This window comes from Carassius auratus, unplaced genomic scaffold, assembly GCF_003368295.1.
Source record: "Carassius auratus strain Wakin unplaced genomic scaffold, ASM336829v1 scaf_tig00215384, whole genome shotgun sequence".
Classification (NCBI taxonomy): Eukaryota; Metazoa; Chordata; class Actinopteri; order Cypriniformes; family Cyprinidae; genus Carassius; species Carassius auratus.
The window spans coordinates 50,926-76,470 of NW_020528057.1; the positions used below are offsets into that span (position 1 = coordinate 50,926).

At 47.3% G+C, this 25,545-nt stretch overlaps 44 non-coding genes and 1 pseudogene across 44 annotated transcripts; 23 read left to right on the forward strand and 22 right to left on the reverse strand.

Annotated features, from left to right (window-relative positions):
* The first annotated feature begins 692 nt into the window (after positions 1–692).
* On the forward strand, positions 693–833 carry LOC113094385 (U4 spliceosomal RNA). The gene has a single exon (XR_003288090.1). It is a non-coding gene; the product is annotated as a U4 spliceosomal RNA (small nuclear RNA).
* Positions 834–1,143: 310 nt separating this feature from the next.
* LOC113094383 (U4 spliceosomal RNA) lies at positions 1,144–1,284 on the forward strand. The gene has a single exon (XR_003288088.1). It is a non-coding gene; the product is annotated as a U4 spliceosomal RNA (small nuclear RNA).
* A 169-nt stretch (positions 1,285–1,453) lies between these two features.
* Positions 1,454–1,535, reverse strand: trnas-gcu (transfer RNA serine (anticodon GCU)). Its single transcript has one exon. It is a non-coding gene; the product is annotated as a tRNA-Ser (tRNA).
* A 737-nt stretch (positions 1,536–2,272) lies between these two features.
* On the forward strand, positions 2,273–2,413 carry LOC113094387 (U4 spliceosomal RNA). Its single transcript, XR_003288091.1, has one exon. It is a non-coding gene; the product is annotated as a U4 spliceosomal RNA (small nuclear RNA).
* A 169-nt stretch (positions 2,414–2,582) lies between these two features.
* Positions 2,583–2,664, reverse strand: trnas-gcu (transfer RNA serine (anticodon GCU)). The gene has a single exon. It is a non-coding gene; the product is annotated as a tRNA-Ser (tRNA).
* Positions 2,665–3,401: 737 nt separating this feature from the next.
* Positions 3,402–3,542, forward strand: LOC113094388 (U4 spliceosomal RNA). The gene has a single exon (XR_003288092.1). It is a non-coding gene; the product is annotated as a U4 spliceosomal RNA (small nuclear RNA).
* Positions 3,543–3,711: 169 nt separating this feature from the next.
* On the reverse strand, positions 3,712–3,793 carry trnas-gcu (transfer RNA serine (anticodon GCU)). The gene has a single exon. It is a non-coding gene; the product is annotated as a tRNA-Ser (tRNA).
* A 737-nt stretch (positions 3,794–4,530) lies between these two features.
* LOC113094363 (U4 spliceosomal RNA) lies at positions 4,531–4,671 on the forward strand. The gene has a single exon (XR_003288069.1). It is a non-coding gene; the product is annotated as a U4 spliceosomal RNA (small nuclear RNA).
* A 169-nt stretch (positions 4,672–4,840) lies between these two features.
* Positions 4,841–4,922, reverse strand: trnas-gcu (transfer RNA serine (anticodon GCU)). The gene has a single exon. It is a non-coding gene; the product is annotated as a tRNA-Ser (tRNA).
* A 737-nt stretch (positions 4,923–5,659) lies between these two features.
* Positions 5,660–5,800, forward strand: LOC113094364 (U4 spliceosomal RNA). Its single transcript, XR_003288070.1, has one exon. It is a non-coding gene; the product is annotated as a U4 spliceosomal RNA (small nuclear RNA).
* A 169-nt stretch (positions 5,801–5,969) lies between these two features.
* On the reverse strand, positions 5,970–6,051 carry trnas-gcu (transfer RNA serine (anticodon GCU)). The gene has a single exon. It is a non-coding gene; the product is annotated as a tRNA-Ser (tRNA).
* A 737-nt stretch (positions 6,052–6,788) lies between these two features.
* Positions 6,789–6,929, forward strand: LOC113094365 (U4 spliceosomal RNA). Its single transcript, XR_003288071.1, has one exon. It is a non-coding gene; the product is annotated as a U4 spliceosomal RNA (small nuclear RNA).
* A 169-nt stretch (positions 6,930–7,098) lies between these two features.
* On the reverse strand, positions 7,099–7,180 carry trnas-gcu (transfer RNA serine (anticodon GCU)). Its single transcript has one exon. It is a non-coding gene; the product is annotated as a tRNA-Ser (tRNA).
* Positions 7,181–7,917: 737 nt separating this feature from the next.
* LOC113094366 (U4 spliceosomal RNA) lies at positions 7,918–8,058 on the forward strand. Its single transcript, XR_003288072.1, has one exon. It is a non-coding gene; the product is annotated as a U4 spliceosomal RNA (small nuclear RNA).
* Positions 8,059–8,227: 169 nt separating this feature from the next.
* trnas-gcu (transfer RNA serine (anticodon GCU)) lies at positions 8,228–8,309 on the reverse strand. The gene has a single exon. It is a non-coding gene; the product is annotated as a tRNA-Ser (tRNA).
* A 737-nt stretch (positions 8,310–9,046) lies between these two features.
* Positions 9,047–9,187, forward strand: LOC113094367 (U4 spliceosomal RNA). Its single transcript, XR_003288073.1, has one exon. It is a non-coding gene; the product is annotated as a U4 spliceosomal RNA (small nuclear RNA).
* Positions 9,188–9,356: 169 nt separating this feature from the next.
* On the reverse strand, positions 9,357–9,438 carry trnas-gcu (transfer RNA serine (anticodon GCU)). The gene has a single exon. It is a non-coding gene; the product is annotated as a tRNA-Ser (tRNA).
* Positions 9,439–10,175: 737 nt separating this feature from the next.
* On the forward strand, positions 10,176–10,316 carry LOC113094368 (U4 spliceosomal RNA). The gene has a single exon (XR_003288074.1). It is a non-coding gene; the product is annotated as a U4 spliceosomal RNA (small nuclear RNA).
* A 169-nt stretch (positions 10,317–10,485) lies between these two features.
* On the reverse strand, positions 10,486–10,567 carry trnas-gcu (transfer RNA serine (anticodon GCU)). Its single transcript has one exon. It is a non-coding gene; the product is annotated as a tRNA-Ser (tRNA).
* A 737-nt stretch (positions 10,568–11,304) lies between these two features.
* On the forward strand, positions 11,305–11,445 carry LOC113094369 (U4 spliceosomal RNA). Its single transcript, XR_003288075.1, has one exon. It is a non-coding gene; the product is annotated as a U4 spliceosomal RNA (small nuclear RNA).
* Positions 11,446–11,614: 169 nt separating this feature from the next.
* On the reverse strand, positions 11,615–11,696 carry trnas-gcu (transfer RNA serine (anticodon GCU)). The gene has a single exon. It is a non-coding gene; the product is annotated as a tRNA-Ser (tRNA).
* Positions 11,697–12,433: 737 nt separating this feature from the next.
* Positions 12,434–12,574, forward strand: LOC113094370 (U4 spliceosomal RNA). Its single transcript, XR_003288076.1, has one exon. It is a non-coding gene; the product is annotated as a U4 spliceosomal RNA (small nuclear RNA).
* A 169-nt stretch (positions 12,575–12,743) lies between these two features.
* Positions 12,744–12,825, reverse strand: trnas-gcu (transfer RNA serine (anticodon GCU)). The gene has a single exon. It is a non-coding gene; the product is annotated as a tRNA-Ser (tRNA).
* A 737-nt stretch (positions 12,826–13,562) lies between these two features.
* Positions 13,563–13,703, forward strand: LOC113094371 (U4 spliceosomal RNA). The gene has a single exon (XR_003288077.1). It is a non-coding gene; the product is annotated as a U4 spliceosomal RNA (small nuclear RNA).
* Positions 13,704–13,872: 169 nt separating this feature from the next.
* trnas-gcu (transfer RNA serine (anticodon GCU)) lies at positions 13,873–13,954 on the reverse strand. Its single transcript has one exon. It is a non-coding gene; the product is annotated as a tRNA-Ser (tRNA).
* Positions 13,955–14,691: 737 nt separating this feature from the next.
* On the forward strand, positions 14,692–14,832 carry LOC113094372 (U4 spliceosomal RNA). Its single transcript, XR_003288078.1, has one exon. It is a non-coding gene; the product is annotated as a U4 spliceosomal RNA (small nuclear RNA).
* Positions 14,833–15,001: 169 nt separating this feature from the next.
* Positions 15,002–15,083, reverse strand: trnas-gcu (transfer RNA serine (anticodon GCU)). The gene has a single exon. It is a non-coding gene; the product is annotated as a tRNA-Ser (tRNA).
* A 737-nt stretch (positions 15,084–15,820) lies between these two features.
* LOC113094374 (U4 spliceosomal RNA) lies at positions 15,821–15,961 on the forward strand. The gene has a single exon (XR_003288080.1). It is a non-coding gene; the product is annotated as a U4 spliceosomal RNA (small nuclear RNA).
* Positions 15,962–16,129: 168 nt separating this feature from the next.
* Positions 16,130–16,211, reverse strand: trnas-gcu (transfer RNA serine (anticodon GCU)). The gene has a single exon. It is a non-coding gene; the product is annotated as a tRNA-Ser (tRNA).
* Positions 16,212–16,948: 737 nt separating this feature from the next.
* Positions 16,949–17,089, forward strand: LOC113094375 (U4 spliceosomal RNA). The gene has a single exon (XR_003288081.1). It is a non-coding gene; the product is annotated as a U4 spliceosomal RNA (small nuclear RNA).
* Positions 17,090–17,258: 169 nt separating this feature from the next.
* On the reverse strand, positions 17,259–17,340 carry trnas-gcu (transfer RNA serine (anticodon GCU)). The gene has a single exon. It is a non-coding gene; the product is annotated as a tRNA-Ser (tRNA).
* Positions 17,341–18,077: 737 nt separating this feature from the next.
* LOC113094376 (U4 spliceosomal RNA) lies at positions 18,078–18,218 on the forward strand. The gene has a single exon (XR_003288082.1). It is a non-coding gene; the product is annotated as a U4 spliceosomal RNA (small nuclear RNA).
* A 169-nt stretch (positions 18,219–18,387) lies between these two features.
* On the reverse strand, positions 18,388–18,469 carry trnas-gcu (transfer RNA serine (anticodon GCU)). The gene has a single exon. It is a non-coding gene; the product is annotated as a tRNA-Ser (tRNA).
* A 737-nt stretch (positions 18,470–19,206) lies between these two features.
* LOC113094377 (U4 spliceosomal RNA) lies at positions 19,207–19,347 on the forward strand. The gene has a single exon (XR_003288083.1). It is a non-coding gene; the product is annotated as a U4 spliceosomal RNA (small nuclear RNA).
* Positions 19,348–19,516: 169 nt separating this feature from the next.
* On the reverse strand, positions 19,517–19,598 carry trnas-gcu (transfer RNA serine (anticodon GCU)). Its single transcript has one exon. It is a non-coding gene; the product is annotated as a tRNA-Ser (tRNA).
* Positions 19,599–20,335: 737 nt separating this feature from the next.
* LOC113094378 (U4 spliceosomal RNA) lies at positions 20,336–20,476 on the forward strand. The gene has a single exon (XR_003288084.1). It is a non-coding gene; the product is annotated as a U4 spliceosomal RNA (small nuclear RNA).
* Positions 20,477–20,645: 169 nt separating this feature from the next.
* On the reverse strand, positions 20,646–20,727 carry trnas-gcu (transfer RNA serine (anticodon GCU)). Its single transcript has one exon. It is a non-coding gene; the product is annotated as a tRNA-Ser (tRNA).
* A 737-nt stretch (positions 20,728–21,464) lies between these two features.
* On the forward strand, positions 21,465–21,605 carry LOC113094380 (U4 spliceosomal RNA). Its single transcript, XR_003288085.1, has one exon. It is a non-coding gene; the product is annotated as a U4 spliceosomal RNA (small nuclear RNA).
* Positions 21,606–21,774: 169 nt separating this feature from the next.
* trnas-gcu (transfer RNA serine (anticodon GCU)) lies at positions 21,775–21,856 on the reverse strand. Its single transcript has one exon. It is a non-coding gene; the product is annotated as a tRNA-Ser (tRNA).
* A 737-nt stretch (positions 21,857–22,593) lies between these two features.
* LOC113094381 (U4 spliceosomal RNA) lies at positions 22,594–22,734 on the forward strand. The gene has a single exon (XR_003288086.1). It is a non-coding gene; the product is annotated as a U4 spliceosomal RNA (small nuclear RNA).
* A 170-nt stretch (positions 22,735–22,904) lies between these two features.
* trnas-gcu (transfer RNA serine (anticodon GCU)) lies at positions 22,905–22,986 on the reverse strand. The gene has a single exon. It is a non-coding gene; the product is annotated as a tRNA-Ser (tRNA).
* Positions 22,987–23,723: 737 nt separating this feature from the next.
* LOC113094382 (U4 spliceosomal RNA) lies at positions 23,724–23,864 on the forward strand. The gene has a single exon (XR_003288087.1). It is a non-coding gene; the product is annotated as a U4 spliceosomal RNA (small nuclear RNA).
* A 169-nt stretch (positions 23,865–24,033) lies between these two features.
* Positions 24,034–24,115, reverse strand: trnas-gcu (transfer RNA serine (anticodon GCU)). The gene has a single exon. It is a non-coding gene; the product is annotated as a tRNA-Ser (tRNA).
* Positions 24,116–24,854: 739 nt separating this feature from the next.
* Positions 24,855–24,987, forward strand: LOC113094386 (uncharacterized; annotated as a pseudogene).
* A 155-nt stretch (positions 24,988–25,142) lies between these two features.
* On the reverse strand, positions 25,143–25,225 carry trnas-gcu (transfer RNA serine (anticodon GCU)). The gene has a single exon. It is a non-coding gene; the product is annotated as a tRNA-Ser (tRNA).
* Between the last annotated feature and the right edge of the window lie 320 nt (positions 25,226–25,545).

Sequence of the window (25,545 nt, forward strand, 5' to 3'; positions counted from 1 at the left end):
TGAAGGACCTCTTAGCACTGTGATGTCGAAGCTCACCCTGGAAACCAAAGTATAGTTAATTTTTGTACATGTACGCTGAGATATGCCTACAGTTGAACACGTAGAATTTCAAAGAATATTCCATTTGTTTGAGCTTTCGAATGCAGAAGGTTAAACACGTGCGCTCTAGAAAGTTTGAACTTTGTCAAGCACCTGCTGCATTTTTCATCATTTATGACTGATGTTCTTTGTACTCTTAAAAGCTGAGCTTGCTCCTATCTAATGACCCTCAGACAAGCGCTTGTCATTGTGGCCCTCTGTCGTTCTGGTCTCCGTTGCCGTTTTGAGAGAACACCTGAGATTAGCAAATGGTAGCACATTTGACACAGGACCTCCCTCAGAACTTGCACTCCCTGCACTCGTCAGTATCCTACACAACCCCCCAGGGGCCTCGTCAAACAGAATCTATACTGACCCAAACCGCGAGCTTTACGACTCCACCCCTTTTTGCCAAGATACCAATAAGTCTTTTCCCCCAGGGGTTCGAGAAAGCAACTCACAAACCTCTTTAAGTAAAGGGAGAGCAGCAAATAAGGCTTCTCGTACATACTGCCTACTGGATTCTTAGACACACCACGCAGTTTGGAGCTAATTAATACCCTGTCGTTCCACGTCCACATGGGTCCAGTTGAAAGGTCGCGACCTTTGACACCATTCTTTCGCAGAGGCAATATTGTAGCCTATGAGGCTCATCCGAGGCGCGATCATTGCTGGTTGAAAACTTTACCCAATACCCCGCCAGGATGACTTGAAATACAGTCAGCCTTGGCAATTTTTGCCAGCTTCTTTTGAAGCTTATTGTGTTGTTGAAGAACAGGTCTCGTCCCTTTAAATAGTACTTCCGTTATTTAACACAGCTGATTCAGATCATCGACCCTTTTGGATCGCACTGCATATACCAATAAGATACCAATAAGTCTCTTCCCCCAGGGGTTCGAGAAAGCAACTCACAAACCTCTTTAAGTAAAGGGAGAGCAGCAAATAAGGCTTCTCGTACATACTGCCTACTGGATTCTTAGACACACCACGCAGTTTGGAGCTAATTACCACCCTGTCGTTCCACGTCCACATGGGTCCAGTTGAAAGGTCGCGACCTTTGACACCATTCTTTCGCAGAGGCAATATTGTAGCCTATGAGGCTCATCCGAGGCGCGATCATTGCTGGTTGAAAACTTTACCCAATACCCCGCTAGGATGACTTGAAATACAGTCAGCCTTGGCAATTTTTGCCAGCTTCTTTTGAAGCTTATTGTGTTGTTGAAGAACAGGTCTCGTCCCTTTAAATAGTACTTCTGTTATTTAACACAGCTGATTCAGATCATCGACCCTTTTGGATCGCACTGCATGAGGTGAACGTGGAACAAAAGGAAAGTGCACCAAATGTGCAGAGCAGATGAACGAGCAGAGCAAGGAACGACGAGGATGGGATTCGAACCCACGCGTGCAGAGCACAATGGATTAGCAGTCCATCGCCTTAACCACTCGGCCACCTCGTCACTTGTGCGAGTGCCTGACTGCTCTCTGGGCTCGGGTGGTTTTCATGAAGGACCTCTTAGCACTGTGATGTCGAAGCTCACCCTGGAAACCAAAGTATAGTTAATTTTTGTACATGTACGCTGAGATATGCCTACAGTTGAACACGTAGAATTTCAAAGCATATTCCATTTGTTTGAGCTTTCGAATGCAGAAGGTTAAACACGTGCGCTCTAGAAAGTTTGAACTTTGTCCAGCACCTGCTGCATTTTTCATCATTTATGACTGATGTTCTTTGTACTCTTAAAAGCTGAGCTTGCTCCTATCTCATGACCCTCAGACAAGTGCTTGTCATTGTGGCCCTCTGTCGTTCTGGTCTCCGTTGCCGTTTTGAGAGAACACCTGAGTTTAGCAAATGGTAGCACATTTGACACAGGACCTCCCTCAGAACTTGCACTCCCTGCACTCGTCAGTATCCTACACAACCCCCCAGGGGCCTCGTCAAACAGAATCTATACTGACCCAAACCGCGAGCTTTACGACTCCACCCCTTTTTGCCAAGATACCAATAAGTCTCTTCCCCCAGGGGTTCGAGAAAGCAACTCACAAACCTCTTTAAGTAAAGGGAGAGCAGCAAATAAGGCTTCTCGTACATACTGCCTACTGGATTCTTAGACACACCACGCAGTTTGGAGCTAATTACCACCCTGTCGTTCCACGTCCACATGGGTCCAGTTGAAAGGTCGCGACCTTTGACACCATTCTTTCGCAGAGGCAATATTGTAGCCTATGAGGCTCATCCGAGGCGCGATCATTGCTGGTTGAAAACTTTACCCAATACCCCGCCAGGATGACTTGAAATACAGTCAGCCTTGGCAATTTTTGCCAGCTTCTTTTGAAGCTTATTGTGTTGTTGAAGAACAGGTCTCGTCCCTTTAAATAGTACTTCCGTTATTTAACACAGCTGATTCAGATCATCGACCCTTTTGGATCGCACTGCATGAGGTGAACGTGGAACAAAAGGAAAGTGCACCAAATGTGCAGAGCAGATGAACGAGCAGAGCAAGGAACGACGAGGATGGGATTCGAACCCACGCGTGCAGAGCACAATGGATTAGCAGTCCATCGCCTTAACCACTCGGCCACCTCGTCACTTGTGCGAGTGCCTGACTGCTCTCTGGGCTCGGGTGGTTTTCATGAAGGACCTCTTAGCACTGTGATGTCGAAGCTCACCCTGGAAACCAAAGTATAGTTAATTTTTGTACATGTACGCTGAGATATGCCTACAGTTGAACACGTAGAATTTCAAAGCATATTCCATTTGTTTGAGCTTTCGAATGCAGAAGGTTAAACACGTGCGCTCTAGAAAGTTTGAACTTTGTCCAGCACCTGCTGCATTTTTCATCATTTATGACTGATGTTCTTTGTACTCTTAAAAGCTGAGCTTGCTCCTATCTAATGACCCTCAGACAAGCGCTTGTCATTGTGGCCCTCTGTCGTTCTGGTCTCCGTTGCCGTTTTGAGAGAACACCTGAGTTTAGCAAATGGTAGCACATTTGACACAGGACCTCCCTCAGAACTTGCACTCCCTGCACTCGTCAGTATCCTACACAACCCCCCAGGGGCCTCGTCAAACAGAATCTATACTGACCCAAACCGCGAGCTTTACGACTCCACCCCTTTTTGCCAAGATACCAATAAGTCTCTTCCCCCAGGGGTTCGAGAAAGCAACTCACAAACCTCTTTAAGTAAAGGGAGAGCAGCAAATAAGGCTTCTCGTACATACTGCCTACTGGATTCTTAGACACACCACGCAGTTTGGAGCTAATTACCACCCTGTCGTTCCACGTCCACATGGGTCCAGTTGAAAGGTCGCGACCTTTGACACCATTCTTTCGCAGAGGCAATATTGTAGCCTATGAGGCTCATCCGAGGCGCGATCATTGCTGGTTGAAAACTTTACCCAATACCCCGCCAGGATGACTTGAAATACAGTCAGCCTTGGCAATTTTTGCCAGCTTCTTTTGAAGCTTATTGTGTTGTTGAAGAACAGGTCTCGTCCCTTTAAATAGTACTTCCGTTATTTAACACAGCTGATTCAGATCATCGACCCTTTTGGATCGCACTGCATGAGGTGAACGTGGAACAAAAGGAAAGTGCACCAAATGTGCAGAGCAGATGAACGAGCAGAGCAAGGAACGACGAGGATGGGATTCGAACCCACGCGTGCAGAGCACAATGGATTAGCAGTCCATCGCCTTAACCACTCGGCCACCTCGTCACTTGTGCGAGTGCCTGACTGCTCTCTGGGCTCGGGTGGTTTTCATGAAGGACCTCTTAGCACTGTGATGTCGAAGCTCACCCTGGAAACCAAAGTATAGTTAATTTTTGTACATGTACGCTGAGATATGCCTACAGTTGAACACGTAGAATTTCAAAGCATATTCCATTTGTTTGAGCTTTCGAATGCAGAAGGTTAAACACGTGCGCTCTAGAAAGTTTGAACTTTGTCCAGCACCTGCTGCATTTTTCATCATTTATGACTGATGTTCTTTGTACTCTTAAAAGCTGAGCTTGCTCCTATCTAATGACCCTCAGACAAGCGCTTGTCATTGTGGCCCTCTGTCGTTCTGGTCTCCGTTGCCGTTTTGAGAGAACACCTGAGTTTAGCAAATGGTAGCACATTTGACACAGGACCTCCCTCAGAACTTGCACTCCCTGCACTCGTCAGTATCCTACACAACCCCCCAGGGGCCTCGTCAAACAGAATCTATACTGACCCAAACCGCGAGCTTTACGACTCCACCCCTTTTTGCCAAGATACCAATAAGTCTCTTCCCCCAGGGGTTCGAGAAAGCAACTCACAAACCTCTTTAAGTAAAGGGAGAGCAGCAAATAAGGCTTCTCGTACATACTGCCTACTGGATTCTTAGACACACCACGCAGTTTGGAGCTAATTACCACCCTGTCGTTCCACGTCCACATGGGTCCAGTTGAAAGGTCGCGACCTTTGACACCATTCTTTCGCAGAGGCAATATTGTAGCCTATGAGGCTCATCCGAGGCGCGATCATTGCTGGTTGAAAACTTTACCCAATACCCCGCCAGGATGACTTGAAATACAGTCAGCCTTGGCAATTTTTGCCAGCTTCTTTTGAAGCTTATTGTGTTGTTGAAGAACAGGTCTCGTCCCTTTAAATAGTACTTCCGTTATTTAACACAGCTGATTCAGATCATCGACCCTTTTGGATCGCACTGCATGAGGTGAACGTGGAACAAAAGGAAAGTGCACCAAATGTGCAGAGCAGATGAACGAGCAGAGCAAGGAACGACGAGGATGGGATTCGAACCCACGCGTGCAGAGCACAATGGATTAGCAGTCCATCGCCTTAACCACTCGGCCACCTCGTCACTTGTGCGAGTGCCTGACTGCTCTCTGGGCTCGGGTGGTTTTCATGAAGGACCTCTTAGCACTGTGATGTCGAAGCTCACCCTGGAAACCAAAGTATAGTTAATTTTTGTACATGTACGCTGAGATATGCCTACAGTTGAACACGTAGAATTTCAAAGCATATTCCATTTGTTTGAGCTTTCGAATGCAGAAGGTTAAACACGTGCGCTCTAGAAAGTTTGAACTTTGTCCAGCACCTGCTGCATTTTTCATCATTTATGACTGATGTTCTTTGTACTCTTAAAAGCTGAGCTTGCTCCTATCTAATGACCCTCAGACAAGCGCTTGTCATTGTGGCCCTCTGTCGTTCTGGTCTCCGTTGCCGTTTTGAGAGAACACCTGAGTTTAGCAAATGGTAGCACATTTGACACAGGACCTCCCTCAGAACTTGCACTCCCTGCACTCGTCAGTATCCTACACAACCCCCCAGGGGCCTCGTCAAACAGAATCTATACTGACCCAAACCGCGAGCTTTACGACTCCACCCCTTTTTGCCAAGATACCAATAAGTCTCTTCCCCCAGGGGTTCGAGAAAGCAACTCACAAACCTCTTTAAGTAAAGGGAGAGCAGCAAATAAGGCTTCTCGTACATACTGCCTACTGGATTCTTAGACACACCACGCAGTTTGGAGCTAATTACCACCCTGTCGTTCCACGTCCACATGGGTCCAGTTGAAAGGTCGCGACCTTTGACACCATTCTTTCGCAGAGGCAATATTGTAGCCTATGAGGCTCATCCGAGGCGCGATCATTGCTGGTTGAAAACTTTACCCAATACCCCGCCAGGATGACTTGAAATACAGTCAGCCTTGGCAATTTTTGCCAGCTTCTTTTGAAGCTTATTGTGTTGTTGAAGAACAGGTCTCGTCCCTTTAAATAGTACTTCCGTTATTTAACACAGCTGATTCAGATCATCGACCCTTTTGGATCGCACTGCATGAGGTGAACGTGGAACAAAAGGAAAGTGCACCAAATGTGCAGAGCAGATGAACGAGCAGAGCAAGGAACGACGAGGATGGGATTCGAACCCACGCGTGCAGAGCACAATGGATTAGCAGTCCATCGCCTTAACCACTCGGCCACCTCGTCACTTGTGCGAGTGCCTGACTGCTCTCTGGGCTCGGGTGGTTTTCATGAAGGACCTCTTAGCACTGTGATGTCGAAGCTCACCCTGGAAACCAAAGTATAGTTAATTTTTGTACATGTACGCTGAGATATGCCTACAGTTGAACACGTAGAATTTCAAAGCATATTCCATTTGTTTGAGCTTTCGAATGCAGAAGGTTAAACACGTGCGCTCTAGAAAGTTTGAACTTTGTCCAGCACCTGCTGCATTTTTCATCATTTATGACTGATGTTCTTTGTACTCTTAAAAGCTGAGCTTGCTCCTATCTAATGACCCTCAGACAAGCGCTTGTCATTGTGGCCCTCTGTCGTTCTGGTCTCCGTTGCCGTTTTGAGAGAACACCTGAGTTTAGCAAATGGTAGCACATTTGACACAGGACCTCCCTCAGAACTTGCACTCCCTGCACTCGTCAGTATCCTACACAACCCCCCAGGGGCCTCGTCAAACAGAATCTATACTGACCCAAACCGCGAGCTTTACGACTCCACCCCTTTTTGCCAAGATACCAATAAGTCTCTTCCCCCAGGGGTTCGAGAAAGCAACTCACAAACCTCTTTAAGTAAAGGGAGAGCAGCAAATAAGGCTTCTCGTACATACTGCCTACTGGATTCTTAGACACACCACGCAGTTTGGAGCTAATTACCACCCTGTCGTTCCACGTCCACATGGGTCCAGTTGAAAGGTCGCGACCTTTGACACCATTCTTTCGCAGAGGCAATATTGTAGCCTATGAGGCTCATCCGAGGCGCGATCATTGCTGGTTGAAAACTTTACCCAATACCCCGCCAGGATGACTTGAAATACAGTCAGCCTTGGCAATTTTTGCCAGCTTCTTTTGAAGCTTATTGTGTTGTTGAAGAACAGGTCTCGTCCCTTTAAATAGTACTTCCGTTATTTAACACAGCTGATTCAGATCATCGACCCTTTTGGATCGCACTGCATGAGGTGAACGTGGAACAAAAGGAAAGTGCACCAAATGTGCAGAGCAGATGAACGAGCAGAGCAAGGAACGACGAGGATGGGATTCGAACCCACGCGTGCAGAGCACAATGGATTAGCAGTCCATCGCCTTAACCACTCGGCCACCTCGTCACTTGTGCGAGTGCCTGACTGCTCTCTGGGCTCGGGTGGTTTTCATGAAGGACCTCTTAGCACTGTGATGTCGAAGCTCACCCTGGAAACCAAAGTATAGTTAATTTTTGTACATGTACGCTGAGATATGCCTACAGTTGAACACGTAGAATTTCAAAGCATATTCCATTTGTTTGAGCTTTCGAATGCAGAAGGTTAAACACGTGCGCTCTAGAAAGTTTGAACTTTGTCCAGCACCTGCTGCATTTTTCATCATTTATGACTGATGTTCTTTGTACTCTTAAAAGCTGAGCTTGCTCCTATCTAATGACCCTCAGACAAGCGCTTGTCATTGTGGCCCTCTGTCGTTCTGGTCTCCGTTGCCGTTTTGAGAGAACACCTGAGTTTAGCAAATGGTAGCACATTTGACACAGGACCTCCCTCAGAACTTGCACTCCCTGCACTCGTCAGTATCCTACACAACCCCCCAGGGGCCTCGTCAAACAGAATCTATACTGACCCAAACCGCGAGCTTTACGACTCCACCCCTTTTTGCCAAGATACCAATAAGTCTCTTCCCCCAGGGGTTCGAGAAAGCAACTCACAAACCTCTTTAAGTAAAGGGAGAGCAGCAAATAAGGCTTCTCGTACATACTGCCTACTGGATTCTTAGACACACCACGCAGTTTGGAGCTAATTACCACCCTGTCGTTCCACGTCCACATGGGTCCAGTTGAAAGGTCGCGACCTTTGACACCATTCTTTCGCAGAGGCAATATTGTAGCCTATGAGGCTCATCCGAGGCGCGATCATTGCTGGTTGAAAACTTTACCCAATACCCCGCCAGGATGACTTGAAATACAGTCAGCCTTGGCAATTTTTGCCAGCTTCTTTTGAAGCTTATTGTGTTGTTGAAGAACAGGTCTCGTCCCTTTAAATAGTACTTCCGTTATTTAACACAGCTGATTCAGATCATCGACCCTTTTGGATCGCACTGCATGAGGTGAACGTGGAACAAAAGGAAAGTGCACCAAATGTGCAGAGCAGATGAACGAGCAGAGCAAGGAACGACGAGGATGGGATTCGAACCCACGCGTGCAGAGCACAATGGATTAGCAGTCCATCGCCTTAACCACTCGGCCACCTCGTCACTTGTGCGAGTGCCTGACTGCTCTCTGGGCTCGGGTGGTTTTCATGAAGGACCTCTTAGCACTGTGATGTCGAAGCTCACCCTGGAAACCAAAGTATAGTTAATTTTTGTACATGTACGCTGAGATATGCCTACAGTTGAACACGTAGAATTTCAAAGCATATTCCATTTGTTTGAGCTTTCGAATGCAGAAGGTTAAACACGTGCGCTCTAGAAAGTTTGAACTTTGTCCAGCACCTGCTGCATTTTTCATCATTTATGACTGATGTTCTTTGTACTCTTAAAAGCTGAGCTTGCTCCTATCTAATGACCCTCAGACAAGCGCTTGTCATTGTGGCCCTCTGTCGTTCTGGTCTCCGTTGCCGTTTTGAGAGAACACCTGAGTTTAGCAAATGGTAGCACATTTGACACAGGACCTCCCTCAGAACTTGCACTCCCTGCACTCGTCAGTATCCTACACAACCCCCCAGGGGCCTCGTCAAACAGAATCTATACTGACCCAAACCGCGAGCTTTACGACTCCACCCCTTTTTGCCAAGATACCAATAAGTCTCTTCCCCCAGGGGTTCGAGAAAGCAACTCACAAACCTCTTTAAGTAAAGGGAGAGCAGCAAATAAGGCTTCTCGTACATACTGCCTACTGGATTCTTAGACACACCACGCAGTTTGGAGCTAATTACCACCCTGTCGTTCCACGTCCACATGGGTCCAGTTGAAAGGTCGCGACCTTTGACACCATTCTTTCGCAGAGGCAATATTGTAGCCTATGAGGCTCATCCGAGGCGCGATCATTGCTGGTTGAAAACTTTACCCAATACCCCGCCAGGATGACTTGAAATACAGTCAGCCTTGGCAATTTTTGCCAGCTTCTTTTGAAGCTTATTGTGTTGTTGAAGAACAGGTCTCGTCCCTTTAAATAGTACTTCCGTTATTTAACACAGCTGATTCAGATCATCGACCCTTTTGGATCGCACTGCATGAGGTGAACGTGGAACAAAAGGAAAGTGCACCAAATGTGCAGAGCAGATGAACGAGCAGAGCAAGGAACGACGAGGATGGGATTCGAACCCACGCGTGCAGAGCACAATGGATTAGCAGTCCATCGCCTTAACCACTCGGCCACCTCGTCACTTGTGCGAGTGCCTGACTGCTCTCTGGGCTCGGGTGGTTTTCATGAAGGACCTCTTAGCACTGTGATGTCGAAGCTCACCCTGGAAACCAAAGTATAGTTAATTTTTGTACATGTACGCTGAGATATGCCTACAGTTGAACACGTAGAATTTCAAAGCATATTCCATTTGTTTGAGCTTTCGAATGCAGAAGGTTAAACACGTGCGCTCTAGAAAGTTTGAACTTTGTCCAGCACCTGCTGCATTTTTCATCATTTATGACTGATGTTCTTTGTACTCTTAAAAGCTGAGCTTGCTCCTATCTCATGACCCTCAGACAAGTGCTTGTCATTGTGGCCCTCTGTCGTTCTGGTCTCCGTTGCCGTTTTGAGAGAACACCTGAGTTTAGCAAATGGTAGCACATTTGACACAGGACCTCCCTCAGAACTTGCACTCCCTGCACTCGTCAGTATCCTACACAACCCCCCAGGGGCCTCGTCAAACAGAATCTATACTGACCCAAACCGCGAGCTTTACGACTCCACCCCTTTTTGCCAAGATACCAATAAGTCTCTTCCCCCAGGGGTTCGAGAAAGCAACTCACAAACCTCTTTAAGTAAAGGGAGAGCAGCAAATAAGGCTTCTCGTACATACTGCCTACTGGATTCTTAGACACACCACGCAGTTTGGAGCTAATTACCACCCTGTCGTTCCACGTCCACATGGGTCCAGTTGAAAGGTCGCGACCTTTGACACCATTCTTTCGCAGAGGCAATATTGTAGCCTATGAGGCTCATCCGAGGCGCGATCATTGCTGGTTGAAAACTTTACCCAATACCCCGCCAGGATGACTTGAAATACAGTCAGCCTTGGCAATTTTTGCCAGCTTCTTTTGAAGCTTATTGTGTTGTTGAAGAACAGGTCTCGTCCCTTTAAATAGTACTTCCGTTATTTAACACAGCTGATTCAGATCATCGACCCTTTTGGATCGCACTGCATGAGGTGAACGTGGAACAAAAGGAAAGTGCACCAAATGTGCAGAGCAGATGAACGAGCAGAGCAAGGAACGACGAGGATGGGATTCGAACCCACGCGTGCAGAGCACAATGGATTAGCAGTCCATCGCCTTAACCACTCGGCCACCTCGTCACTTGTGCGAGTGCCTGACTGCTCTCTGGGCTCGGGTGGTTTTCATGAAGGACCTCTTAGCACTGTGATGTCGAAGCTCACCCTGGAAACCAAAGTATAGTTAATTTTTGTACATGTACGCTGAGATATGCCTACAGTTGAACACGTAGAATTTCAAAGCATATTCCATTTGTTTGAGCTTTCGAATGCAGAAGGTTAAACACGTGCGCTCTAGAAAGTTTGAACTTTGTCCAGCACCTGCTGCATTTTTCATCATTTATGACTGATGTTCTTTGTACTCTTAAAAGCTGAGCTTGCTCCTATCTAATGACCCTCAGACAAGCGCTTGTCATTGTGGCCCTCTGTCGTTCTGGTCTCCGTTGCCGTTTTGAGAGAACACCTGAGTTTAGCAAATGGTAGCACATTTGACACAGGACCTCCCTCAGAACTTGCACTCCCTGCACTCGTCAGTATCCTACACAACCCCCCAGGGGCCTCGTCAAACAGAATCTATACTGACCCAAACCGCGAGCTTTACGACTCCACCCCTTTTTGCCAAGATACCAATAAGTCTCTTCCCCCAGGGGTTCGAGAAAGCAACTCACAAACCTCTTTAAGTAAAGGGAGAGCAGCAAATAAGGCTTCTCGTACATACTGCCTACTGGATTCTTAGACACACCACGCAGTTTGGAGCTAATTACCACCCTGTCGTTCCACGTCCACATGGGTCCAGTTGAAAGGTCGCGACCTTTGACACCATTCTTTCGCAGAGGCAATATTGTAGCCTATGAGGCTCATCCGAGGCGCGATCATTGCTGGTTGAAAACTTTACCCAATACCCCGCCAGGATGACTTGAAATACAGTCAGCCTTGGCAATTTTTGCCAGCTTCTTTTGAAGCTTATTGTGTTGTTGAAGAACAGGTCTCGTCCCTTTAAATAGTACTTCCGTTATTTAACACAGCTGATTCAGATCATCGACCCTTTTGGATCGCACTGCATGAGGTGAACGTGGAACAAAAGGAAAGTGCACCAAATGTGCAGAGCAGATGAACGAGCAGAGCAAGGAACGACGAGGATGGGATTCGAACCCACGCGTGCAGAGCACAATGGATTAGCAGTCCATCGCCTTAACCACTCGGCCACCTCGTCACTTGTGCGAGTGCCTGACTGCTCTCTGGGCTCGGGTGGTTTTCATGAAGGACCTCTTAGCACTGTGATGTCGAAGCTCACCCTGGAAACCAAAGTATAGTTAATTTTTGTACATGTACGCTGAGATATGCCTACAGTTGAACACGTAGAATTTCAAAGCATATTCCATTTGTTTGAGCTTTCGAATGCAGAAGGTTAAACACGTGCGCTCTAGAAAGTTTGAACTTTGTCCAGCACCTGCTGCATTTTTCATCATTTATGACTGATGTTCTTTGTACTCTTAAAAGCTGAGCTTGCTCCTATCTCATGACCCTCAGACAAGCGCTTGTCATTGTGGCCCTCTGTCGTTCTGGTCTCCGTTGCCGTTTTGAGAGAACACCTGAGTTTAGCAAATGGTAGCACATTTGACACAGGACCTCCCTCAGAACTTGCACTCCCTGCACTCGTCAGTATCCTACACAACCCCACAGGGGCCTCGTCAAACAGAATCTATACTGACCCAAACCGCGAGCTTTACGACTCCACCCCTTTTTGCCAAGATACCAATAAGTCTCTTCCCCCAGGGGTTCGAGAAAGCAACTCACAAACCTCTTTAAGTAAAGGGAGAGCAGCAAATAAGGCTTCTCGTACATACTGCCTACTGGATTCTTAGACACACCACGCAGTTTGGAGCTAATTACCACCCTGTCGTTCCACGTCCACATGGGTCCAGTTGAAAGGTCGCGACCTTTGACACCATTCTTTCGCAGAGGCAATATTGTAGCCTATGAGGCTCATCCGAGGCGCGATCATTGCTGGTTGAAAACTTTACCCAATACCCCGCCAGGATGACTTGAAATACAGTCAGCCTTGGCAATTTTTGCCAGCTTCTTTTGAAGCTTATTGTGTTGTTGAAGAACAGGTCTCGTCCCTTTAAATAGTACTTCCGTTATTTAACACAGCTGATTCAGATCATCGACCCTTTTGGATCGCACTGCATGAGGTGAACGTGGAACAAAAGGAAAGTGCACCAAATGTGCAGAGCAGATGAACGAGCAGAGCAAGGAACGACGAGGATGGGATTCGAACCCACGCGTGCAGAGCACAATGGATTAGCAGTCCATCGCCTTAACCACTCGGCCACCTCGTCACTTGTGCGAGTGCCTGACTGCTCTCTGGGCTCGGGTGGTTTTCATGAAGGACCTCTTAGCACTGTGATGTCGAAGCTCACCCTGGAAACCAAAGTATAGTTAATTTTTGTACATGTACGCTGAGATATGCCTACAGTTGAACACGTAGAATTTCAAAGCATATTCCATTTGTTTGAGCTTTCGAATGCAGAAGGTTAAACACGTGCGCTCTAGAAAGTTTGAACTTTGTCCAGCACCTGCTGCATTTTTCATCATTTATGACTGATGTTCTTTGTACTCTTAAAAGCTGAGCTTGCTCCTATCTAATGACCCTCAGACAAGCGCTTGTCATTGTGGCCCTCTGTCGTTCTGGTCTCCGTTGCCGTTTTGAGAGAACACCTGAGTTTAGCAAATGGTAGCACATTTGACACAGGACCTCCCTCAGAACTTGCACTCCCTGCACTCGTCAGTATCCTACACAACCCCCCAGGGGCCTCGTCAAACAGAATCTATACTGACCCAAACCGCGAGCTTTACGACTCCACCCCTTTTTGCCAAGATACCAATAAGTCTCTTCCCCCAGGGGTTCGAGAAAGCAACTCACAAACCTCTTTAAGTAAAGGGAGAGCAGCAAATAAGGCTTCTCGTACATACTGCCTACTGGATTCGTAGACACACCACGCAGTTTGGAGCCAATTACCACCCTGTCGTTCCACGTCCACATGGGTCCAGTTGAAAGGTCGCGACCTTTGACACCATTCTTTCGCAGAGGCAATATTGTAGCCTATGAGGCTCATCCGAGGCGCGATCATTGCTGGTTGAAAACTTTACCCAATACCCCGCCAGGATGACTTGAAATACAGTCAGCCTTGGCAATTTTTGCCAGCTTCTTTTGAAGCTTATTGTGTTGTTGAAGAACAGGTCTCGTCCCTTTAAATAGTACTTCCGTTATTTAACACAGCTGATTCAGATCATCGACCCTTTTGGATCGCACTGCATGAGGTGAACGTGGAACAAAAGGAAAGTGCACCAAATGTGCAGAGCAGATGAACGAGCAGAGCAAGGAACGACGAGGATGGGATTCGAACCCACGCGTGCAGAGCACAATGGATTAGCAGTCCATCGCCTTAACCACTCGGCCACCTCGTCACTTGTGCGAGTGCCTGACTGCTCTCTGGGCTCGGGTGGTTTTCATGAAGGACCTCTTAGCACTGTGATGTCGAAGCTCACCCTGGAAACCAAAGTATAGTTAATTTTTGTACATGTACGCTGAGATATGCCTACAGTTGAACACGTAGAATTTCAAAGCATATTCCATTTGTTTGAGCTTTCGAATGCAGAAGGTTAAACACGTGCGCTCTAGAAAGTTTGAACTTTGTCCAGCACCTGCTGCATTTTTCATCATTTATGACTGATGTTCTTTGTACTCTTAAAAGCTGAGCTTGCTCCTATCTAATGACCCTCAGACAAGCGCTTGTCATTGTGGCCCTCTGTCGTTCTGGTCTCCGTTGCCGTTTTGAGAGAACACCTGAGTCTAGCAAAGGGTAGCACATTTGACACAGGACCTCCCTCAGAACTTGCACTCCCTGCACTCGTCAGTATCCTACACAACCCCCCAGGGGCCTCGTCAAACAGAATCTATACTGACCCAAACCGCGAGCTTTACGACTCCACCCCTTTTTGCCAAGATACCAATAAGTCTCTTCCCCCAGGGGTTCGAGAAAGCAACTCACAAACCTCTTTAAGTAAAGGGAGAGCAGCAAATAAGGCTTCTCGTACATACTGCCTACTGGATTCGTAGACACACCACGCAGTTTGGAGCCAATTACCACCCTGTCGTTCCACGTCCACATGGGTCCAGTTGAAAGGTCGCGACCTTTGACACCATTCTTTCGCAGAGGCAATATTGTAGCCTATGAGGCTCATCCGAGGCGCGATCATTGCTGGTTGAAAACTTTACCCAATACCCCGCCAGGATGACTTGAAATACAGTCAGCCTTGGCAATTTTTGCCAGCTTCTTTTGAAGCTTATTGTGTTGTTGAAGAACAGGTCTCGTCCCTTTAAATAGTACTTCCGTTATTTAACACAGCTGATTCAGATCATCGACCCTTTTGGATCGCACTGCATGAGGTGAACGTGGAACAAAAGGAAAGTGCACCAAATGTGCAGAGCAGATGAACGAGCAGAGCAAGGAACGACGAGGATGGGATTCGAACCCACGCGTGCAGAGCACAATGGATTAGCAGTCCATCGCCTTAACCACTCGGCCACCTCGTCACTTGTGCGAGTGCCTGACTGCTCTCTGGGCTCGGGTGGTTTTCATGAAGGACCTCTTAGCACTGTGATGTCGAAGCTCACCCTGGAAACCAAAGTATAGTTAATTTTTGTACATGTACGCTGAGATATGCCTACAGTTGAACACGTAGAATTTCAAAGCATATTCCATTTGTTTGAGCTTTCGAATGCAGAAGGTTAAACACGTGCGCTCTAGAAAGTTTGAACTTTGTCCAGCACCTGCTGCATTTTTCATCATTTATGACTGATGTTCTTTGTACTCTTAAAAGCTGAGCTTGCTCCTATCTAATGACCCTCAGACAAGCGCTTGTCATTGTGGCCCTCTGTCGTTCTGGTCTCCGTTGCCGTTTTGAGAGAACACCTGAGTCTAGCAAAGGGTAGCACATTTGACACAGGACCTCCCTCAGAACTTGCACTCCCTGCACTCGTCAGTATCCTACCCAACCCCCCAGGGGCCTCGTCAAACAGAATCTATACTGACCCAAACCGCGAGCTTTACCACTCCACCCCTTTTTGCCAAGATACCAATAAGTCTCTTCCCCCAGGGGTTCGAGAAAGCAACTCACAAACCTCTTTAAGTAAAGGGAGAGCAGCAAATAAGGCTTCTCGTACATACTGCCTACTGGATTCGTAGACACACCACGCAGTTTGGAGCCAATTACCACCCTGTCGTTCCACGTCCACATGGGTCCAGTTGAAAGGTCGCGACCTTTGACACCATTCTTTCGCAGAGGCAATATTGTAGCCTATGAGGCTCATCCGAGGCGCGATCATTGCTGGTTGAAAACTTTACCCAATACCCCGCCAGGATGACTTGAAATACAGTCAGCCTTGGCAATTTTTGCCAGCTTCTTTTGAAGCTTATTGTGTTGTTGAAGAACAGGTCTCGTCCTTTAAATAGTACTTCCTTTATTTAACACAGCTGATTCAGATCATCGACCCTTTTGGATCGCACTGCATGAGGTGAACGTGGAACAAAAGGAAAGTGCACCAAATGTGCAGAGCAGATGAACGAGCAGAGCAAGGAACGACGAGGATGGGATTCGAACCCACGCGTGCAGAGCACAATGGATTAGCAGTCCATCGCCTTAACCACTCGGCCACCTCGTCACTTGTGCGAGTGCCTGACTGCTCTCTGGGCTCGGGTGGTTTTCATGAAGGACCTCTTAGCACTGTGATGTCGAAGCTCACCCTGGAAACCAAAGTATAGTTAATTTTTGTACATGTACGCTGAGATATGCCTACAGTTGAACACGTAGAATTTCAAAGCATATTCCATTTGTTTGAGCTTTCGAATGCAGAAGGTTAAACACTTGCGCTCTAGAAAGTTTGAACTTTGTCCAGCACCTGCTGCATTTTTCATCATTTATGACTGATGTTCTTTGTACTCTTAAAAGCTGAGCTTGCTCCTATCTCATGACCCTCAGACAAGTGCTTGTCATTGTGGCCCTCTGTCGTTCTGGTCTCCGTTGCCGTTTTGAGAGAACACCTGAGTCTAGCAAAGGGTAGCACATTTGACACAGGACCTCCCTCAGAACTTGCACTCCCTGCACTCGTCAGTATCCTACCCAACCCCCCAGGGGCCTCGTCAAACAGAATCTATACTGACCCAAACCGCGAGCTTTACGACTCCACCCCTTTTTGCCAAGATACCAATAAGTCTCTTCCCCCAGGGGTTCGAGAAAGCAACTCACAAACCTCTTTAAGTAAAGGGAGAGCAGCAAATAAGGCTTCTCGTACATACTGCCTACTGGATTCGTAGACACACCACGCAGTTTGGAGCCAATTACCACCCTGTCGTTCCACGTCCACATGGGTCCAGTTGAAAGGTCGCGACCTTTGACACCATTCTTTCGCAGAGGCAATATTGTAGCCTATGAGGCTCATCCGAGGCGCGATCATTGCTGGTTGAAAACTTTACCCAATACCCCGCCAGGATGACTTGAAATACAGTCAGCCTTGGCAATTTTTGCCAGCTTCTTTTGAAGCTTATTGTGTTGTTGAAGAACAGGTCTCGTCCCTTTAAATAGTACTTCCGTTATTTAACACAGCTGATTCAGATCATCGACCCTTTTGGATCGCACTGCATGAGGTGAACGTGGAACAAAAGGAAAGTGCACCAAATGTGCAGAGCAGATGAACGAGCAGAGCAAGGAACGACGAGGATGGGATTCGAACCCACGCGTGCAGAGCACAATGGATTAGCAGTCCATCGCCTTAACCACTCGGCCACCTCGTCACTTGTGCGAGTGCCTGACTGCTCTCTGGGCTCGGGTGGTTTTCATGAAGGACCTCTTAGCACTGTGATGTCGAAGCTCACCCTGGAAACCAAAGTATAGTTAATTTTTGTACATGTACGCTGAGATATGCCTACAGTTGAACACGTAGAATTTCAAAGCATATTCCATTTGTTTGAGCTTTCGAATGCAGAAGGTTAAACACGTGCGCTCTAGAAAGTTTGAACTTTGTCCAGCACCTGCTGCATTTTTCATCATTTATGACTGATGTTCTTTGTACTCTTAAAAGCTGAGCTTGCTCCTATCTAATGACCCTCAGACAAGTGCTTGTCATTGTGGCCCTCTGTCGTTCTGGTCTCCGTTGCCGTTTTGAGAGAACACCTGAGTCTAGCAAAGGGTAGCACATTTGACACAGGACCTCCCTCAGAACTTGCACTCCCTGCACTCGTCAGTATCCTACCCAACCCCCCAGGGGCCTCGTCAAACAGAATCTATACTGACCCAAACCGCGAGCTTTACCACTCCACCCCTTTTTGCCAAGATACCAATAAGTCTCTTCCCCCAGGGCTTCGAGAAAGCAACTCACAAACCTCTTTAAGTAAAGGGAGAGCAGCAAATAAGGCTTCTCGTACATACTGCCTACTGGATTCGTAGACACACCACGCAGTTTGGAGCCAATTACCACCCTGTCGTTCCACGTCCACATGGGTCCAGTTGAAAGGTCGCGACCTTTGACACCATTCTTTCGCAGAGGCAATATTGTAGCCTATGAGGCTCATCCGAGGCGCGATCATTGCTGGTTGAAAACTTTACCCAATACCCCGCCAGGATGACTTGAAATACAGTCAGCCTTGGCAATTTTTGCCAGCTTCTTTTGAAGCTTATTGTGTTGTTGAAGAACAGGTCTCGTCCCTTTAAATAGTACTTCCTTTATTTAACACAGCTGATTCAGATCATCGACCCTTTTGGATCGCACTGCATGAGGTGAACGTGGAACAAAAGGAAAGTGCACCAAATGTGCAGAGCAGATGAACGAGCAGAGCAAGGAACGACGAGGATGGGATTCGAACCCACGCGTGCAGAGCACAATGGATTAGCAGTCCATCGCCTTAACCACTCGGCCACCTCGTCACTTGTGCGAGTGCCTGACTGCTCTCTGGGCTCGGGTGGTTTTCATGAAGGACCTCTTAGCACTGTGATGTCGAAGCTCACCCTGGAAACCAAAGTATAGTTAATTTTTGTACATGTACGCTGAGATATGCCTACAGTTGAACACGTAGAATTTCAAAGCATATTCCATTTGTTTGAGCTTTCGAATGCAGAAGGTTAAACACTTGCGCTCTAGAAAGTTTGAACTTTGTCCAGCACCTGCTGCATTTTTCATCATTTATGACTGATGTTCTTTGTACTCTTAAAAGCTGAGCTTGCTCCTATCTCATGACCCTCAGACAAGTGCTTGTCATTGTGGCCCTCTGTCGTTCTGGTCTCCGTTGCCGTTTTGAGAGAACACCTGAGTCTAGCAAAGGGTAGCACATTTGACACAGGACCTCCCTCAGAACTTGCACTCCCTGCACTCGTCAGTATCCTACCCAACCCCCCAGGGGCCTCGTCAAACAGAATCTATACTGACCCAAACCGCGAGCTTTACCACTCCACCCCTTTTTGCCAAGATACCAATAAGTCTCTTCCCCCAGGGCTTCGAGAAAGCAACTCACAAACCTCTTTAAGTAAAGGGAGAGCAGCAAATAAGGCTTCTCGTACATACTGCCTACTGGATTCGTAGACACACCACGCAGTTTGGAGCCAATTACCACCCTGTCGTTCCACGTCCACATGGGTCCAGTTGAAAGGTCGCGACCTTTGACACCATTCTTTCGCAGAGGCAATATTGTAGCCTATGAGGCTCATCCGAGGCGCGATCATTGCTGGTTGAAAACTTTACCCAATACCCCGCCAGGATGACTTGAAATACAGTCAGCCTTGGCAATTTTTGCCAGCTTCTTTTGAAGCTTATTGTGTTGTTGAAGAACAGGTCTCGTCCTTTTAAATAGTACTTCCTTTATTTAACACAGCTGATTCAGATCATCGACCCTTTTGGATCGCACTGCATGAGGTGAACGTGGAACAAAAGGAAAGTGCACCAAATGTGCAGAGCAGATGAACGAGCAGAGCAAGGAACGACGAGGATGGGATTCGAACCCACGCGTGCAGAGCACAATGGATTAGCAGTCCATCGCCTTAACCACTCGGCCACCTCGTCACTTGTGCGAGTGCCTGACTGCTCTCTGGGCTCGGGTGGTTTTCATGAAGGACCTCTTAGCACTGTGATGTCGAAGCTCACCCTGGAAACCAAAGTATAGTTAATTTTTGTACATGTACGCTGAGATATGCCTACAGTTGAACACGTAGAATTTCAAAGCATATTCCATTTGTTTGAGCTTTCGAATGCAGAAGGTTAAACACTTGCGCTCTAGAAAGTTTGAACTTTGTCCAGCACCTGCTGCATTTTTCATCATTTATGACTGATGTTCTTTGTACTCTTAAAAGCTGAGCTTGCTCCTATCTAATGACCCTCAGACAAGCGCTTGTCATTGTGGCCCTCTGTCGTTCTGGTCTCCGTTGCCGTTTTGAGAGAACACCTGAGTCTAGCAAAGGGTAGCACATTTGACACAGGACCTCCCTCAGAACTTGCACTCCCTGCACTCGTCAGTATCCTACACAACCCCCCAGGGGCCTCGTCAAACAGAATCTATACTGACCCAAACCGCGATCTTTACGACTCCACCCCTTGTTGCCAAGATACCAATAAGTCTCTTCCCCCAGGGGTTCGAGAAAGCAACTCACAAACCTCTTTAAGTAAAGGGAGAGCAGCAAATAAGGCTTCTCGTACATACTGCCTACTGGATTCGTAGACACACCACGCAGTTTGGAGCCAATTACCACCCTGTCGTTCCACGTCCACATGGGTCCAGTTGAAAGGTCGCGACCTTTGACACCATTCTTTCGCAGAGGCAATATTGTAGCCTATGAGGCTCATCCGAGGCGCGATCATTGCTGGTTGAAAACTTTACCCAATACCCCGCCAGGATGACTTGAAATACAGTCAGCCTTGGCAATTTTTGCCAGCTTCTTTTGAAGCTTATTGTGTTGTTGAAGAACAGGTCTCGTCCCTTTAAATAGTACTTCCTTTATTTAACACAGCTGATTCAGATCATCGACCCTTTTGGATCGCACTGCATGAGGTGAACGTGGAACAAAAGGAAAGTGCACCAAATGTGCAGAGCAGATGAACGAGCAGAGCAAGGAACGACGAGGATGGGATTCGAACCCACGCGTGCAGAGCACAATGGATTAGCAGTCCATCGCCTTAACCACTCGGCCACCTCGTCACTTGTGCGAGTGCCTGACTGCTCTCTGGGCTCGGGTGGTTTTCATGAAGGACCTCTTAGCACTGTGATGTCGAAGCTCACCCTGGAAACCAAAGTATAGTTAATTTTTGTACATGTACGCTGAGATATGCCTACAGTTGAACACGTAGAATTTCAAAGCATATTCCATTTGTTTGAGCTTTCGAATGCAGAAGGTTAAACACGTGCGCTCTAGAAAGTTTGAACTTTGTCCAGCACCTGCTGCATTTTTCATCATTTATGACTGATGTTCTTTGTACTCTTAAAAGCTGAGCTTGCTCCTATCTAATGACCCTCAGACAAGCGTTTGTCATTGTGGCCCTCTGTCGTTCTGGTCTCCGTTGCCGTTTTGAGAGAACACCTGAGTCTAGCAAAGGGTAGCACATTTGACACAGGACCTCCCTCAGAACTTGCACTCCCTGCACTCGTCAGTATCCTACCCAACCCCCCAGGGGCCTCGTCAAACAGAATCTATACTGACCCAAACCGCGAGCTTTACCACTCCACCCCTTTTTGCCAAGATACCAATAAGTCTCTTCCCCCAGGGGTTCGAGAAAGCAACTCACAAACCTCTTTAAGTAAAGGGAGAGCAGCAAATAAGGCTTCTCGTACATACTGCCTACTGGATTCGTAGACACACCACGCAGTTTGGAGCCAATTACCACCCTGTCGTTCCACGTCCACATGGGTCCAGTTGAAAGGTCGCGACCTTTGACACCATTCTTTCGCAGAGGCAATATTGTAGCCTATGAGGCTCATCCGAGGCGCGATCATTGCTGGTTGAAAACTTTACCCAATACCCCGCCAGGATGACTTGAAATACAGTCAGCCTTGGCAATTTTTGCCAGCTTCTTTTGAAGCTTATTGTGTTGTTGAAGAACAGGTCTCGTCCTTTTAAATAGTACTTCCTTTATTTAACACAGCTGATTCAGATCATCGACCCTTTTGGATCGCACTGCATGAGGTGAACGTGGAACAAAAGGAAAGTGCACCAAATGTGCAGAGCAGATGAACGAGCAGAGCAAGGAACGACGAGGATGGGATTCGAACCCACGCGTGCAGAGCACAATGGATTAGCAGTCCATCGCCTTAACCACTCGGCCACCTCGTCACTTGTGCGAGTGCCTGACTGCTCTCTGGGCTCGGGTGGTTTTCATGAAGGACCTCTTAGCACTGTGATGTCGAAGCTCACCCTGGAAACCAAAGTATAGTTAATTTTTGTACATGTACGCTGAGATATGCCTACAGTTGAACACGTAGAATTTCAAAGCATATTCCATTTGTTTGAGCTTTCGAATGCAGAAGGTTAAACACTTGCGCTCTAGAAAGTTTGAACTTTGTCCAGCACCTGCTGCATTTTTCATCATTTATGACTGATGTTCTTTGTACTCTTAAAAGCTGAGCTTGCTCCTATCTCATGACCCTCAGACAAGTGCTTGTCATTGTGGCCCTCTGTCGTTCTGGTCTCCGTTGCCGTTTTGAGAGAACACCTGAGTCTAGCAAAGGGTAGCACATTTGACACAGGACCTCCCTCAGAACTTGCACTCCCTGCACTCGTCAGTATCCTACCCAACCCCCCAGGGGCCTCGTCAAACAGAATCTATACTGACCCAAACCGCGAGCTTTACCACTCCACCCCTTTTTGCCAAGATACCAATAAGTCTCTTCCCCCAGGGCTTCGAGAAAGCAACTCACAAACCTCTTTAAGTAAAGGGAGAGCAGCAAATAAGGCTTCTCGTACATACTGCCTACTGGATTCGTAGACACACCACGCAGTTTGGAGCCAATTACCACCCTGTCGTTCCACGTCCACATGGGTCCAGTTGAAAGGTCGCGACCTTTGACACCATTCTTTCGCAGAGGCAATATTGTAGCCTATGAGGCTCATCCGAGGCGCGATCATTGCTGGTTGAAAACTTTACCCAATACCCCGCCAGGATGACTTGAAATACAGTCAGCCTTGGCAATTTTTGCCAGCTTCTTTTGAAGCTTATTGTGTTGTTGAAGAACAGGTCTCGTCCCTTTTAAATAGTACTTCCTTTATTTAACACAGCTGATTCAGATCATCGACCCTTTTGGATCGCACTGCATGAGGTGAACGTGGAACAAAAGGAAAGTGCACCAAATGTGCAGAGCAGATGAACGAGCAGAGCAAGGAACGACGAGGATGGGATTCGAACCCACGCGTGCAGAGCACAATGGATTAGCAGTCCATCGCCTTAACCACTCGGCCACCTCGTCACTTGTGCGAGTGCCTGACTGCTCTCTGGGCTCGGGTGGTTTTCATGAAGGACCTCTTAGCACTGTGATGTCGAAGCTCACCCTGGAAACCAAAGTATAGTTAATTTTTGTACATGTACACTGAGATATGCCTACAGTTGAACACGTAGAATTTCAAAGCATATTCCATTTGTTTGAGCTTTCGAATGCAGAAGGTTAAACACGTGCGCTCTAGAAAGTTTGAACTTTGTCCAGCACCTGCTGCATTTTTCATCATTTATGACTGATGTTCTTTGTACTCTTAAAAGCTGAGCTTGCTCCTATCTAATGACCCTCAGACAAGCGCTTGTCATTGTGGCCCTCTGTCGTTCTGGTCTCCGTTGCCGTTTTGAGAGAACACCTGAGTCTAGCAAAGGGTAGCACATTTGACACAGGACCTCCCTCAGAACTTGCACTCCCTGCACTCGTCAGTATCCTACACAACCCCCCAGGGGCCTCGTCAAACAGAATCTATACTGACCCAAACCGCGAGCTTTACGACTCCACCCCTTTTTGCCAAGATACCAATAAGTCTCTTCCCCCAGGGGTTCGAGAAAGCAACTCACAAACCTCTTTAAGTAAAGGGAGAGCAGCAAATAAGGCTTCTCGTACATACTGCCTACTGGATTCGTAGACACACCACGCAGTTTGGAGCCAATTACCACCCTGTCGTTCCACGTCCACATGGGTCCAGTTGAAAGGTCGCGACCTTTGACACCATTCTTTCGCAGAGGCAATATTGTAGCCTATGAGGCTCATCCGAGGCGCGATCATTGCTGGTTGAAAACTTTACCCAATACCCCGCCAGGATGACTTGAAATACAGTCAGCCTTGGCAATTTTTGCCAGCTTCTTTTGAAGCTTATTGTGTTGTTGAAGAACAGGTCTCGTCCCTTTAAATAGTACTTCCGTTATTTAACACAGCTGATTCAGATCATCGACCCTTTTGGATCGCACTGCATGAGGTGAACGTGGAACAAAAGGAAAGTGCACCAAATGTGCAGAGCAGATGAACGAGCAGAGCAAGGAACGACGAGGATGGGATTCGAACCCACGCGTGCAGAGCACAATGGATTAGCAGTCCATCGCCTTAACCACTCGGCCACCTCGTCACTTGTGCGAGTGCCTGACTGCTCTCTGGGCTCGGGTGGTTTTCATGAAGGACCTCTTAGCACTGTGATGTCGAAGCTCACCCTGGAAACCAAAGTATAGTTAATTTTTGTACATGTACGCTGAGATATGCCTACAGTTGAACACGTAGAATTTCAAAGCATATTCCATTTGTTTGAGCTTTCGAATGCAGAAGGTTAAACACTTGCGCTCTAGAAAGTTTGAACTTTGTCCAGCACCTGCTGCATTTTTCATCATTTATGACTGATGTTCTTTGTACTCTTAAAAGCTGAGCTTGCTCCTATCTAATGACCCTCAGACAAGCGTTTGTCATTGTGGCCCTCTGTCGTTCTGGTCTCCGTTGCCGTTTTGAGAGAACACCTGAGTCTAGCAAAGGGTAGCACATTTGACACAGGACCTCCCTCAGAACTTGCACTCCCTGCACTCGTCAGTATCCTACCCAACCCCCCAGGGGCCTCGTCAAACAGAATCTATACTGACCCAAACCGCGAGCTTTACCACTCCACCCCTTTTTGCCAAGATACCAATAAGTCTCTTCCCCCAGGGGCTTCGAGAAAGCAACTCACAAACCTCTTTAAGTAAAGGGAGAGCAGCAAATAAGGCTTCTCGTACATTACTGCCTACTGGATTCGTAGACACACCACGCAGTTTGGAGCCAATTACCACCCTGTCGTTCCACGTCCACATGGGTCCAGTTGAAAGGTCGCGACCTTTGACACCATTCTTTCGCAGAGGCAATATTGGTAGCCTATGAGGCTCATCCGAGGCGCGATCATTGCTGGTTGAAAACTTTACCCTGCCAATGACTTGAAATACAGTCAGCCTTGGCAATTTTTGCCAGCTTCTTTTGAAGCTTATTGTGTTGTTGAAGAACAGGTCTCGTCCCTTTAAATAGTACTTCCTTATTTAACACAGCTGATTCAGATCATCGACCCTTTTGGATCGCACTGCATGAGGTGAACGTGGAACAAAAGGAAAGTGCACCAAATGTGCAGAAGGCGAATGAACGACCGAGGGATGGGATTCGAACCCACGCGTGCAGAGCACAATGGATTAGCAGTCCATCGCCTTAACCACTCGGCCACCTCGTCACTTGTGCGAGTGCCTGACTGCTCTCTGGGCTCGGGTGGTTTTCATGAAGGACCTCTTAGCACTGTGATGTCGAAGCTCACCCTGGAAACCAAAGTATAGTTAATTTTTGTACATGTACGCTGAGATATGCCTACAGTTGAACACGTAGAATTTCAAAGCATATTCCATTTGTTTGAGCTTTCGAATGCAGAAGGTTAAACACGTGCGCTCTAAAGTTTGAACTTTGTCCAGCACCTGCTGCATTTTTCATCATTTATGACTGATGTTCTTTGTACTCTTAAAGCTGAGCTTGCTCCTATCTAATGACCCTCAGACAGCG